We start from the raw sequence: 12034 nt of genomic DNA on the forward strand, positions 1-12034 counted from the left end.
ATTTTTAAAATAATAAAATTATTATTATTATTATTATTATTATTATTATTATTATTATTATTATTATTATAAAAACCTCCATGGAGTCAAAGACTCATCGTGGGTGGTCCACTGTTATACACACAGTTTCATACCGCGCCTTAAATATATTCACTATCCGCGCGCTCACCACATTCTCCGTAAAAGCATTCCAATCACTTGCCACTCTCCATGCAAAAAAAAACTGCTCCTCATCGCTTTGCTCACACTCTCCTTATACAACTTCCAGGGAAGACCCCCTTGTTCTTTTCCTATCTTCACCCATTCTGTGCAAAACCTCCCCGACATAAATATGGTAACAACCTTTTAAAAACATATATCTCGATCATATTCCCTCTCCTCCTTCTATCTATCAATTTCTGCAAATCGCATATTCTCAATCTGTCTTCCTACTCATTCCAGAGACCAGAAACCACCTTAGTCAATCGTCTCTGAACCTTTTCCAATGCATCATCTTTTGAAAACCAGGTGACCAAATCTGTGCACAGTAATCATATGTAGCCTGATCAAAGCCTTATACAAAGGAACCATTACATCCTTAATTTTACAAGTCAGCACCCCCCCCCATGCACCATTTTAATACTTCATCATCATCATCATCAAATTCCTGCCATGTACCCCTCAAGGAGTGTACAGGATATGATAGTACTACATGAAAAATTTACATCATTACTAACTTCCTATCTACAATTTTCCTCCAAATCAGTCTGTTTCTTGTCAAGACTCCAAAATTATCAAATCTTATATTTCTATCGTCTGAGGCACTTTGTACAGTATCAATCCACCTATACCTTGGTCTTCCTCTGGGTCGTTTTCCTACCAACCTGGCAGAGAACACTTGTTTTGCTAATCTTTCCTCGCCCATTCTGTTTAAGTGACCATACCACCTGAGATTATCTCTGCTAATGCATTCCTGGATGCTGACAATGTCAAGTTCTTTCCTAATATCCTTGTTTTTAATGTGACATTGCCACTGATGCCATCTGTTCACGCCTCGAATCTTTCTCAGGACTCTCATAACTGTGGTCTCTAGTCTTTGGTCAAGTGTTTTACTTCTGACCAAGCTCTCAGATCCATAAGTTAAAACTGGCTTGAACACTGTCTTGTATACAGCTAATTTAGTGTTCCGACTAATTTCTCTCTTATTCCATATGAATTTATTTATTTGACTTCCTACCATACCAGTTGTGTTGATTCTGTTGTCTATTTCCATATTTAATTTACCATCTTCAGTAAAGATCGTGCCTAAGTAGCTGAAATGTTTTACTTGTTCCACAGGTTCCCCGTTCACAAAGCAGTTGCGATTTTTAACAATTCTACCTATATTCATTGTCTTTGTCTTTTTAATGCTGACCTTCATACCATATCTATTACAACAGTTATTCAATTTAGTCAGGGAATCTTACAAACTTATAGTGGATTTATTTAGAAGTATAACATCGTCCGCATAAAGCAAAGAGCTGATATTAACATCTCCAATTCTGATGTCATGTTTAATACCACTTTCCTTCATAATGTGATCCATATAGATAATGAATAACAGAGGGAATAGTGTGTTCCGTGCTGCTGGATCATAATGTTTTATATGTAATGTCATTAGTTTCTAGACTGAAAAAACGCATCTGTAAATAACTTTTCAAAGAAGCATATTTTCAGTGCATTGTGTTCTTAATATCAAAGAATGATTATAAAGACTAAGCTGAACAATTTGGAGATATTTGTTGTAATATGGGCTGTCAGTATATTTATAACTTATAACTAGTCAGAGGAAGGACACTGAATTTCGAATAAGGAGTTCTTTCTATGTACAGGCCGAATCTAGACTAACTATGCAAAATGTAATGCTAAGGGTAATTTTAATTATTTATTTGGTGTTTATAGTATGCATGAGGGAGTATTGATATTGATATGCAGTGAAATTCGTGGAGGGATGCCACATGCAACTTTATTTCTTTAGATATTTCGCACAGCAAGAAACTTTTTTTTTTTTTTTGTGCACATTTGTGTGTGTCCCAATATAAACATTGCAGCGTGTGATACTTTGATCATACTTGTAACCTTGACCAAAACACCGCTGGTTCTTTACAACGACTGTGACAGTTTCCTGGTTGAAAAAGATCGAACAATTCAAAGCCAAGAATCAGTTTTGTCACTAGGAAACTGGGTCGGAGGGAGCAAGTTACCGAAAATGGACTAACGGTCATACAGAACGCGGCAACGCTTGTAGCAGTGCGACAACTGGGGAGCAAGCAAACGTCCTTGGCTACAAAAGAATTCACTAATCGATACAACTAACGGCAGAAGCCATTGCCGCTGGTCTCGATCGTCTGCAGCTTCCTGCCACACACACACACACACACACACATATATATATTTTTTATTATTCCTAATTTATATATAAGTAACGCCCTCTTGTGGCAGAAAATGTGAACGTCCGTGTATGCCGTTGCTACGAGGCTGTTATTGGCCATTTCGGGCAAATGCTGATACGATTATCACTTATGATTTGTGTTCTTCCTGAGTAACGTGGTAGGGCAGTAGGGTTTAACTCTTTGTGACTATACTGCATCCCAAATATCTGGAGTTTTATTCAAGAAAATATGGCTTTTCTATAACTGCGATCCACCATGAATGTACATCAGCTAACTTGTGGCAAGTGGAAACACAGCGTAGCTCAGCCCTTGGGATCATGGTCGCCAAACTGAGAGAATGTGTCGTTCTGAAGAAGGACGGTAATCGAAGTTGTATACAAACCAGCTTTTGGATGCGCGAAATAATCGCATGGCTTTTAGTACTGACATATTTTTATATACCGTAAGTGCCAACTGTTTATGAATATTATCTAGCAAAATAAAGTATTAATTAGAAAATAAACGAATATTAATAGCCGAGAGACTAATATACGCCATTGTTAAATCTTCTGTTTACACAATTTACCGACTTTTAAATGGATTTTTCATTGTTTTGTCAGGTTCAGTTATTCTATTTTGAGGCAGTGTCAGAACAGAAAGAAAGAAAGAGTGATTCTGTATTGTGTATTATTATCGGAATGTGTTGATCAGTTTATGCACAATATGTTGCTTTCTGGATATTTTTTTTCCCCTTCATAAGTTAAAATTCCTTTTAAGTGATCATAAGATCAAGACTATTATGTACATTTATTTATTTATTTATGTTTACCATTTAGTTTCTTCTGTAACTGTATTGACTATTTTAGCCATTAATGAATTACTGAGTATTTTTAATTTACAAGTACTGCCCGAATTTCAAAAGTTTGAAATTTGGGAAGTACTTGCATTTGGGCAGGAATTTATATAACTCACTTTTGATAAATCATGATCATTTCTGCGTACTTTTTATAGTGGAGGAATAATTTCTTATTGTGAAAATTTTAAATTATATTTAATCACATAATCAACTTCCTCTACCGATTTGATGCTTCGCTGTTATGCTTCTGAAGGAGACAAAATTTAAAATACGTAAGCATTGTACTGAAAGTCAATATGATAGTATAATATTTAATTTCATTTATTACAGCTGGTTTAAAATTTTTAGTCATTAAAAACAGCCTTCACGATAATCATCACGATATTTAAATGCATAATTTTAAAAATATATAAAATATGCAAAATTTTTATGAATATTCCTAGCTAAATAAAGCTAGAATTAGCAGATTTTTATACCATTGATATAAAATTCTCAAAGCAGTTTACTTTTAAATATTTTTCATTATTTTGTTTGGTTTCATTTCTGTAATTTTGTGGTTGATTAGTTTGAAACTGTAATATATAACATGCTTAAAGATATTTTGCAGTGATAACTATTCCGTTAATATTTGGAAAATTCTTCCATATTTTCATTCTTTTATCACAAAGTGTATAGTATCCTTAAAGATATATTGGGGTGGTCAGCTATCCATTTAACATTTGGAAAATTCTTCAGTATGTGATTGTTTTCTAGCACACAATAACTGGAAAACTTTAGTATTTATTTAATTAACATTTTCTTGTGTTCTCAGAAATCTGCATACAATATCGATGACATTTACCAACCAGTTGGTGGAATAGATAGCATCTTCATTCTGTCACCTACAAGTTGTGGGTTAGAATTGCATTATGGTATGGACATTTGCAAATGACTAGCAGTAATCTCACATTGGATGATTTTAATCATTCAGTGTGAGATGACTACTGCTTATTGGAGACCTGGAGTGGCTTTGAATAGTAACCATGTACTCTCCGGAGCAGCCTTCTCAGATTTTCGAACTTTGAGCCTACTCCGGGAATAAAGTAATTTAGGGAAACAACTTTTCATGGGTGTCATAAAATAAATTTAAGGGAAACAAAAGTTAAGATATTGCACTTCGAATATGTTTTTCATTCCAGACGTTGCTGCAAACAAATCTGGTACTAGAGTTTTTGATGGCCTATTCTCACTTTTTTTTTCTTTTCGATAAATGATTTTATCGAATAATATGACACAACACCATATGTGAGATTTGCAGTAGTTTTTTTTTAAAAAATTTGTGTTCCTGCCAGGGACTCCTCATTAGGTTATATTTGCTGTATCCCTTGTAAAATGTGCTGTAGGTTACCACACTTTCAGGATAGAATTATCAGAGATGAAAGATGCTTTGTTCAAATAGAAAGATGTCAGAATGACAGTAACTGAAATTCTTAGAAAATCATGTCTTATAATGAGTTTTTTTGGCTCAGCAAAGGTTATCAGATAATAAGACTTGATATAAGAGCTATCGCGATATCTGATCTGAGAGTCATATCGAACTTTTAAAGAAATTTCTCACTCAGGTATTGGAAGATTGGTTTATATCAATGTTTCTTCCTTCCTTACCACTTTGTGTGTGTGTGCGTGCGTGTGTGTGTGTGTGTGTGTGCGTGTGTGTGTGTGTTAATTTGATTAGATTTTTTTATGGCGCAAAGACATCAAAGGTCATATTGTGTCAGGAAACAGGTCACAACATAGTAATTGGTTAGTAGGACAATCACAAGCATCCCTTTGCGAGATTCAAACCAGCAGTCTCTTGCCTATAGAGCGGATACGGTAACCACTCAGCCAATCAGGCCGGCGCGTGTGTGTGTAAATTTATAATACATTAGTATCATGGTAAGTTAATTTTTTTAAAAATATTTTCTTATTTTTTATATTTATTTATCTATTAATGTGTTTCTTTTAGCCCTACGAAGTCTGCGTTGCTAAAAAAATTATTATGCGCTGTAGTTAGAAGCTGGATCTTAACTTGGGTCACTGAGCATATGCTACGTTGTGAGCTTGGACTACTTCAGCACATTTTTTGAAACCAAAGCTTTGATAAGGGAGGGCTTTGATTGGAGCATGGAAATGGCATTCATCCCATCAAAAATAATTTCATTTATTAGATTGTAGCAAATGCTTATCATGAGAGCAGAAGCAATATTCAGGCCATAGAAAAAGGGCATAGAAATTCCGAAGGGATTATTCCATTCGGGACTATTGTCTTGCCATAGAATGCTTTATATCTCAAAGCAAAACTGAGCTTTGCTGGGAGAATCACGATCTAGAAAAAGAAATATAGCCAACGTTATTGTCATATTTTCAGTTAACGTCAACAGTGTATTTGGAGGGAGAATTGATTAAGAAAGAGGTCTGGGGGTGTTGGGAGAATGATGAGGATTATCTAGAATTCTGGTGGGTAGGTTAACAATTGCGTTAGATCGTTACTGACAGCAAAAAAAAAAGTTCAGGTTTTCTTCCAGCTTGTCTGTGAAATTAAAGAAGTGGAGCCAGTAGGAATTATGGACGTTGAAATCTCCAAGGAAGGTTATCTCACTCTTTGGGTAATTAGTTGTATGTGATCAAACTTTCAGAGATAATTGATCCCGTTTCAGAGAACCCACAGTGTCCTGTTGGTTAGAAAATGGGCATGTTAAGTACTCAGCCAATCAGGTTGACAACTGTTTGCGGAAGGGTTTTTGAACTTTGAACGAATTTTGAATTATTCGTTCTCGAATCTTCTGCTTACTTTTAGGTGACTGTATTCCTATATAGTACCTAATTCTAGGTGTCTGTATTCATATATAGTACATGATGCACGAATCCAAGATTTTTCATGAATGTAAAAATAAAATTAACTTCCACTTTTGTAGAAACTTAAAAGTTTGCACAGAAGTGGGCCTATATATTTCTTCCTTCTTACAACGACATCATCAGGGAGAGAAAACAAAAAGATCAGTTGACAACATTTAAAACTGACATAACCATAGCCTATGTTTACTTACTAGTGTCTTGTTCACAGCAGAGTAAACAAAAGAATACATTATTAGAGTTCAGTGGTTATTGTTTTGCAATTCAAATACAGAGTTACATAAATCATTAAGAAAAACAAACAAACAAAAAAAAACCTATATACAGAATCGTATTTATTTCCCTAAAACGGGATTATAAGCGGTTGTAAGGGCTGAAATTCGAACGGAGGTTCACAAGTTTCAAGAAACAGACGATTAAATTTAAATTGCTTGATAAGCGTAAGCAAGAATAGAAGTGGTAGAAAACAGGATACTTTCCCTAATAGTTAAAGAAGGTGATGCATATCTCCCAGTAATGGAATATTATCGACAAGCAAAAATGGAGTATTGCCTGCGGATGTGCGAATTATTAAAGTATCCAGAAAGGAAAGGCTGTTGTTAGTTTCGCCTTCAGTAGTGAATGATGGAAGAGTAGGTTGAGTTTATTTTTTTCATAAACTGTAGTGATTCGTCTCTAGAAGTGTCTGGTAAGATATCCACGAAGCGAAGCCAAGTATTTGGCTCGCTTCGTGGATACTAAGGAAGTTCATTTTTCAGATGTTCCATAAAATTGTCCACCAAAGCTGGTGACATAAGACTGCTCGTATCTGTTCCTCCGTTTGCTAGTATAACTTATTTTGCTAATAAGAATTGAAAAGATGTCGGTGAATAGTGAAATGACATTTAAAGACATCTTTTTATTGTCCAGCAAGCATAGATCTCTTATTGTATCTTTGAAGCCAGTGTTATTTTTAATATGAGAATTAGTGTTGCCATATAGATTTCGATGAAGACTAACGAAACATTTATCAGTACAGTACACTGGAAAGCCAATAAAATTAATTATAGGACGTAATGGGTAACCATTTGCACCCTTTGAAAGATTTTAAGTACGTGGAGGACGAGCATGATAAATCCATAATTTATCAATAGTGATGTATTCCAAGAATGCACCTGGTGTAATTTATTTAATTTGTTTAAAACCGTTTTTGACTCGGGTCTCTGCGGATGGCGCTCTAGGTAGAGCTATATATTATACTATTATACTTGAGTAAAATATTGAGTTTACAATTATACCTGGTACTGTTCCAAAGAACAATGGCATCATTATCTTTGTCACTTGTGATGACAGCATTACTGTTGTTGCTCAAGGAGTGAAGAGCTTGCAGTTCTAAGAACGGTATATTCAAAGGAGGAGGTTTAGCTTTATATTGAATCTAGGCAATCAGATGTGAAAACAGTTGTCATACCTAAAAAGAACAGCAGAATTCTTGAAACTTGAATATCTGCTTTGCTTACCGCGTCATTGACTCTAAATACAGAGTTCTTTGAAATCAAACGAAGATTTTACATTTAAGTGAAAATATTCTTGTTATGATTGCAAATATTTTACACTTAGATTTAAATTTAATCATCTAAAACTTGTGAAACTACGATACCGTCCGAATCTCAGCCATTCCGAATGCATGCCTATCACGAAGTTTTGAGAAATAAATCGTAATTCTGTTCATAGTTTTTTCTCTCTTAATGATTTATGTCGGTCAAAAATTATACTGGAGTGGCAGCCATATGAAGGTAAAAGATCTGTGGAAAGACCTGAAAGAAGATGGTCAGATGATATATTTTAATTGGAATTCCTTGGTACCAACAAGCTCAGGATAGAAACAGGTGAACAGGCTTGCAACCTTTCGTGGGTGGAGTGGCATAAAAAAAACCTCACAAACAAAGGAATGCAAATCATGTAGCACATCGGGTGTGTGCAGGCAAGAGATTAAGAAAACAGTAAGAATCTGTAGATGTGTTTCTTGAATAGTTGTGAATAGTTGTAGTTGGAAGCTGTATCTTTTGATTGTTAGTTATTTTCTGGATGCTTGAATATTTAATGCATACTTACTTAAAGAAAGTTGCTACAGGCCCATTTATCGCTTCCTTGAAAAACGCTGAAGAACTCCATACATTTGTACCGCACTTTAAATATTCAGTGTCCTTATTTAAAGGATCCCTGTCAGAGCAGCGCATAAATAAATCAAAGTAGTGCAATTTCTATTTATTTGTTTATGTTTAGTTAGCTAACCTTATCATCGATTTTCAAGAGTAGTCTCAAGACAGAAATAATCTATATACACTGCTTGGAAAGAAGTTAACGGAAACCCCATGCAACGCACTATGTAATGAGTTGTGTTTGTAGCCGTGTAAATTGGAGAAATATGATGCTCCCAAGTTACAACTGTGTCCATGTGAAATGGTTGCAAGAAGAGAACTGACGGAGTTTGAAAGAGACATTGTGATATGATGCCATGTTGCAGGCTTATCTGTTTGGCAGATTGGGTCATCCCAGGTCAACAATCAGCACCATGCTTAGATGGAAGTGTAGGGAGTCAACTGCAAGTGGCATCCGCAGTGGACGACTCACCACACTCACCAAACGTGTAAAAACTGCCAGTCGTCGGCCGACATGTTCAATGTGGAGTTCGGGGCATCAACTGGAACACGAATCTGCAAAAAAACATTCAGAACTGAAGCTCATAACATGTGTTTCTTTGGTAGGATCGCAATATGCAACCCCCATAATACCCGAAACAACTTTCAGTCGTCTTCAGTGGTGCAAAGAGTGTGTATAGTTGTAGTTGGACGTGGCAGCTTGAAAAGCTGTGTTGTGGAATGACGAATCATTCTACACCCTCTTCAGAGCATATGGACCGTTATGGGTTAGCGAACGTCTCTTACCAGTGTACGTAACCCCGACTATGAAATTCGAAGGTGGTGTGATGATGTGGTCCTCTTTTTCCTGATTTGGCCTCGGACCTCATTTTGTCGTGCCACGAACATTGAACTCCGAGAGGTATCTGAATATTCTGGACAGTGCATTCTGCTGCTGTAATTGCGTGGTTTGTGGACATGAACCTCACCACACTTGACTGCCCTTCATAGAGCCCTCATCTCAATCCTATTGAACATCTGTAGGATGAACTGGAGCGTCGAGTGAGGTCAAGGGACGTCTGCCTTACAACAATCCAGGTCCTAATTACATACCTAAAGAAAGAATGCTTCAAAATTCCCATTCACCGCTATAGGATGGTTGTGTAAAGTATGTCCTGTAGGATTGTTGTGGTCATTGCAGCGAAAGGAGGTCCTACATATTATTAACGTTGGCGCAGTGTGTGTTTGTTCCTCACATTATGGTACCACATTATTTCTCACATTATGCCGATTGACTTCTTTCTAAGCAGTGTATAATATTGGCTGTGTTGGTCTTGTCTGCCGATCACTCCATATGCATAAAATTTGTATAAGGTAAAGGTTTTCCAGTTAAAGAATGGTAACTGGGATTTGTTGTTGTGTACAAATTGAATTTACGACGTTTTGCTATTTATACTGTTAGCATTTTTCAAAGTCAAGAAAAATATAAATGGATTCAATAAAAATTAATCTAGAAATGCAGTGCTATTGTTCATATTGGAACGTGGAATGTTGCATATTCACCATTTTTTTTTTATCCCATTAGTACTTGGCTTAGCGAAACATGTTAGAAATCCTATTTGTATATTTAACGACATTGAAACTCATTTAGTATTAATTAATAAAATTGCATTGCTGGCAGAATTTTTTTAGAAGTTGTATACTCAGATTTCATTTTCTTTTTGACATTCATACAGGACATCACTCCAACAGGACGAGTAACTTGTTCCATCCCCGCACGAAAATATCGCGATATGCTGGACAGTTTCATCATTTTGCAACTTCAGCAATAATTTCTAGACGAGACCATTTTTGTGCAAGATAAAGTACCTCCTGACATTGCACAACAGGTATAGCAGCTTCTCTGGCATCACTTCACAGAAGATGGAACGATTAATCGCTTCTTTCCTGTTGCATGGCAACTGTAGTTATTACATCCGAGCACAATTCTGAAAAGTTTATGATCTGTAACGATGTCTAAACGCTTATTCAAACGCGTTTGAATAAGGAGCAAGAACTAAGGAGCAAGTGACCAGTAATACATATATAAAGGGTGGCCATAATTAAACTTCCCCTATTCAGAGCCCCCTATATAGTTCGATCTAACAAGTGGAACGTCACCAGATTTGGTAGGGAGACTAATCAAGACATGGGAAGAAGGATTTCGCGAAAAAAAAAAAAAAAAAAGTTCGAAAAGTCGCTGTTAGGGAGAAAATGGTGCTGTTCAAAGGAAAAGAAACCGTTAAATGGACAGACAAATGAATAACAAAGACTAAACTGAAATGAAATATTACCTTTATATGTTGCGCATATGAAAACACAGCAATAAAATGTTTGTCAATTGACTCCAGCATAGTAATTACGGTATTAAAATTACTTTAGCGTAAGAGTTGTCATAAACATGTAACCTATTGCACAACTCGAGCATAGTGAATTCTCCCATGCGAAAGAGGACCTGGTTCAATGTGGCCACCGTTCTCGTAGACCAGAAATTGCATCCTGTACACAGCATTTTCAAGAGCAGAACATAACATGCCTGAAGGAATGTTCGTTGTAGTCCGTGATACGTTGTCCTTTATGGCTGTCAAATTCAAAACACCGCACTATAGACGGGAGCAAGGTGGCCATGCAACAGGAAAGAAGCGATTAATCGTTCCATCTTCTGTGAAGTGATGCCAGAGAAGCTGCTATACCTGTTGTGCAATGTCAGGAGGTACTTTATCTTGCACAAAAATGGTCTCGTCTAGAAATTATTGCTGAAGTTGCAAAATGATGAAACTGTCCAGCATATCGCGATATTTTCGTGCGGGGATGGAACAAGTTACTCGTCCTGTTGGAGTGATGTCCTCAAAAAAAAAAAATAAATAAATAAAAATAAATAAATAAAATAAATAATAATAATAAAATAAATAAATAAATAAAAAGAAGGCTCATTATAAAATATGCTATAAAACTACATCAAACGGTAATTTTCAGTGAATGTAATGGGAGTTCCTGGAGCGCATGGGATGCATCGGAAGCCTAAATTCGACAGTTTTGTTTTTGACAGTTTTGGGAAATTTTTCAAGGCCAAGCATCGTTGACTTCCAATCTGATCAGACACGTCAGTCGTTAATCATAATCGTTGTGTAGAAGCTGCTGTATGTGGCTGATCCTGTATGGATAAAGGTAATAATTTTGCGCAAGACTTTCGTACCGTGGAATAAGGCATATCCAATTGTTGCGCTACTACTACTACTACCAGAAACATTTTTTGTGTGATCTGTTGACACTCGCGATGGTACTGGTTTCCATCCTCTTCCAGGTCGAACTCCCAAGGATCCTGTTCCCTCAAACTTCCGAATCATTGATCTAACTGCGTTAGATAACAGAGGACCTATAATCAAAGTTCTGGCAGGTTTTAAACTCACGAAGAGGGGCTGATGACTTGCACTCGTTAAGGTAAAATAACTTTGCAAGTAACGCGCTTTATATGTTGAACACGACTATCAATAGAAATGCATTTGTGAAGTTTTCCCTTTACTTTATAGCTCTTATGATACCAGCAAAACAGGTGTTCAAAAAATTTCCATAAAACGAAGATATATATAAACGAGAGAGAGAGAGAGAGAGAGAGAGAGAAATGCAGCGGAAATGCAACAGAAGGTCGTGGAAGACAATTTTGAAAAGGAAAGCTTTAGAACTGTACACAACTTTTTATGCAAAAACAAAATAAAATAAATAAACATTTTTTTTTACCTCCAACCAGATAGTCC

General features: G+C 36.1%; 1 protein-coding gene across 5 annotated transcripts in view; it reads left to right on the plus strand.

Annotated features, from left to right (window-relative positions):
* The first annotated feature begins 2511 nt into the window (after positions 1-2511).
* Positions 2512-12034, plus strand: part of LOC150094561 (transmembrane protein 198-like) — a 261654-nt gene continuing 252131 nt past the window's right edge. For all 5 annotated transcript variants that reach the window (XM_090411785.1, XM_090411783.1, XM_090411787.1 and 2 more), the window contains exon 1: positions 2512-2853. The gene's annotated coding sequence lies outside the window, so the exon portion shown is untranslated. The remainder of the gene's footprint in view (positions 2854-12034) is intronic.

Source organism: Typopeltis vanoorti, chromosome 22 (genome assembly GCF_054136105.1).
Source record: "Typopeltis vanoorti isolate ZY-2024b chromosome 22, IOZ_Tvanoo_1.0, whole genome shotgun sequence".
Taxonomy (NCBI): Eukaryota; Metazoa; Arthropoda; class Arachnida; order Uropygi; family Thelyphonidae; genus Typopeltis; species Typopeltis vanoorti.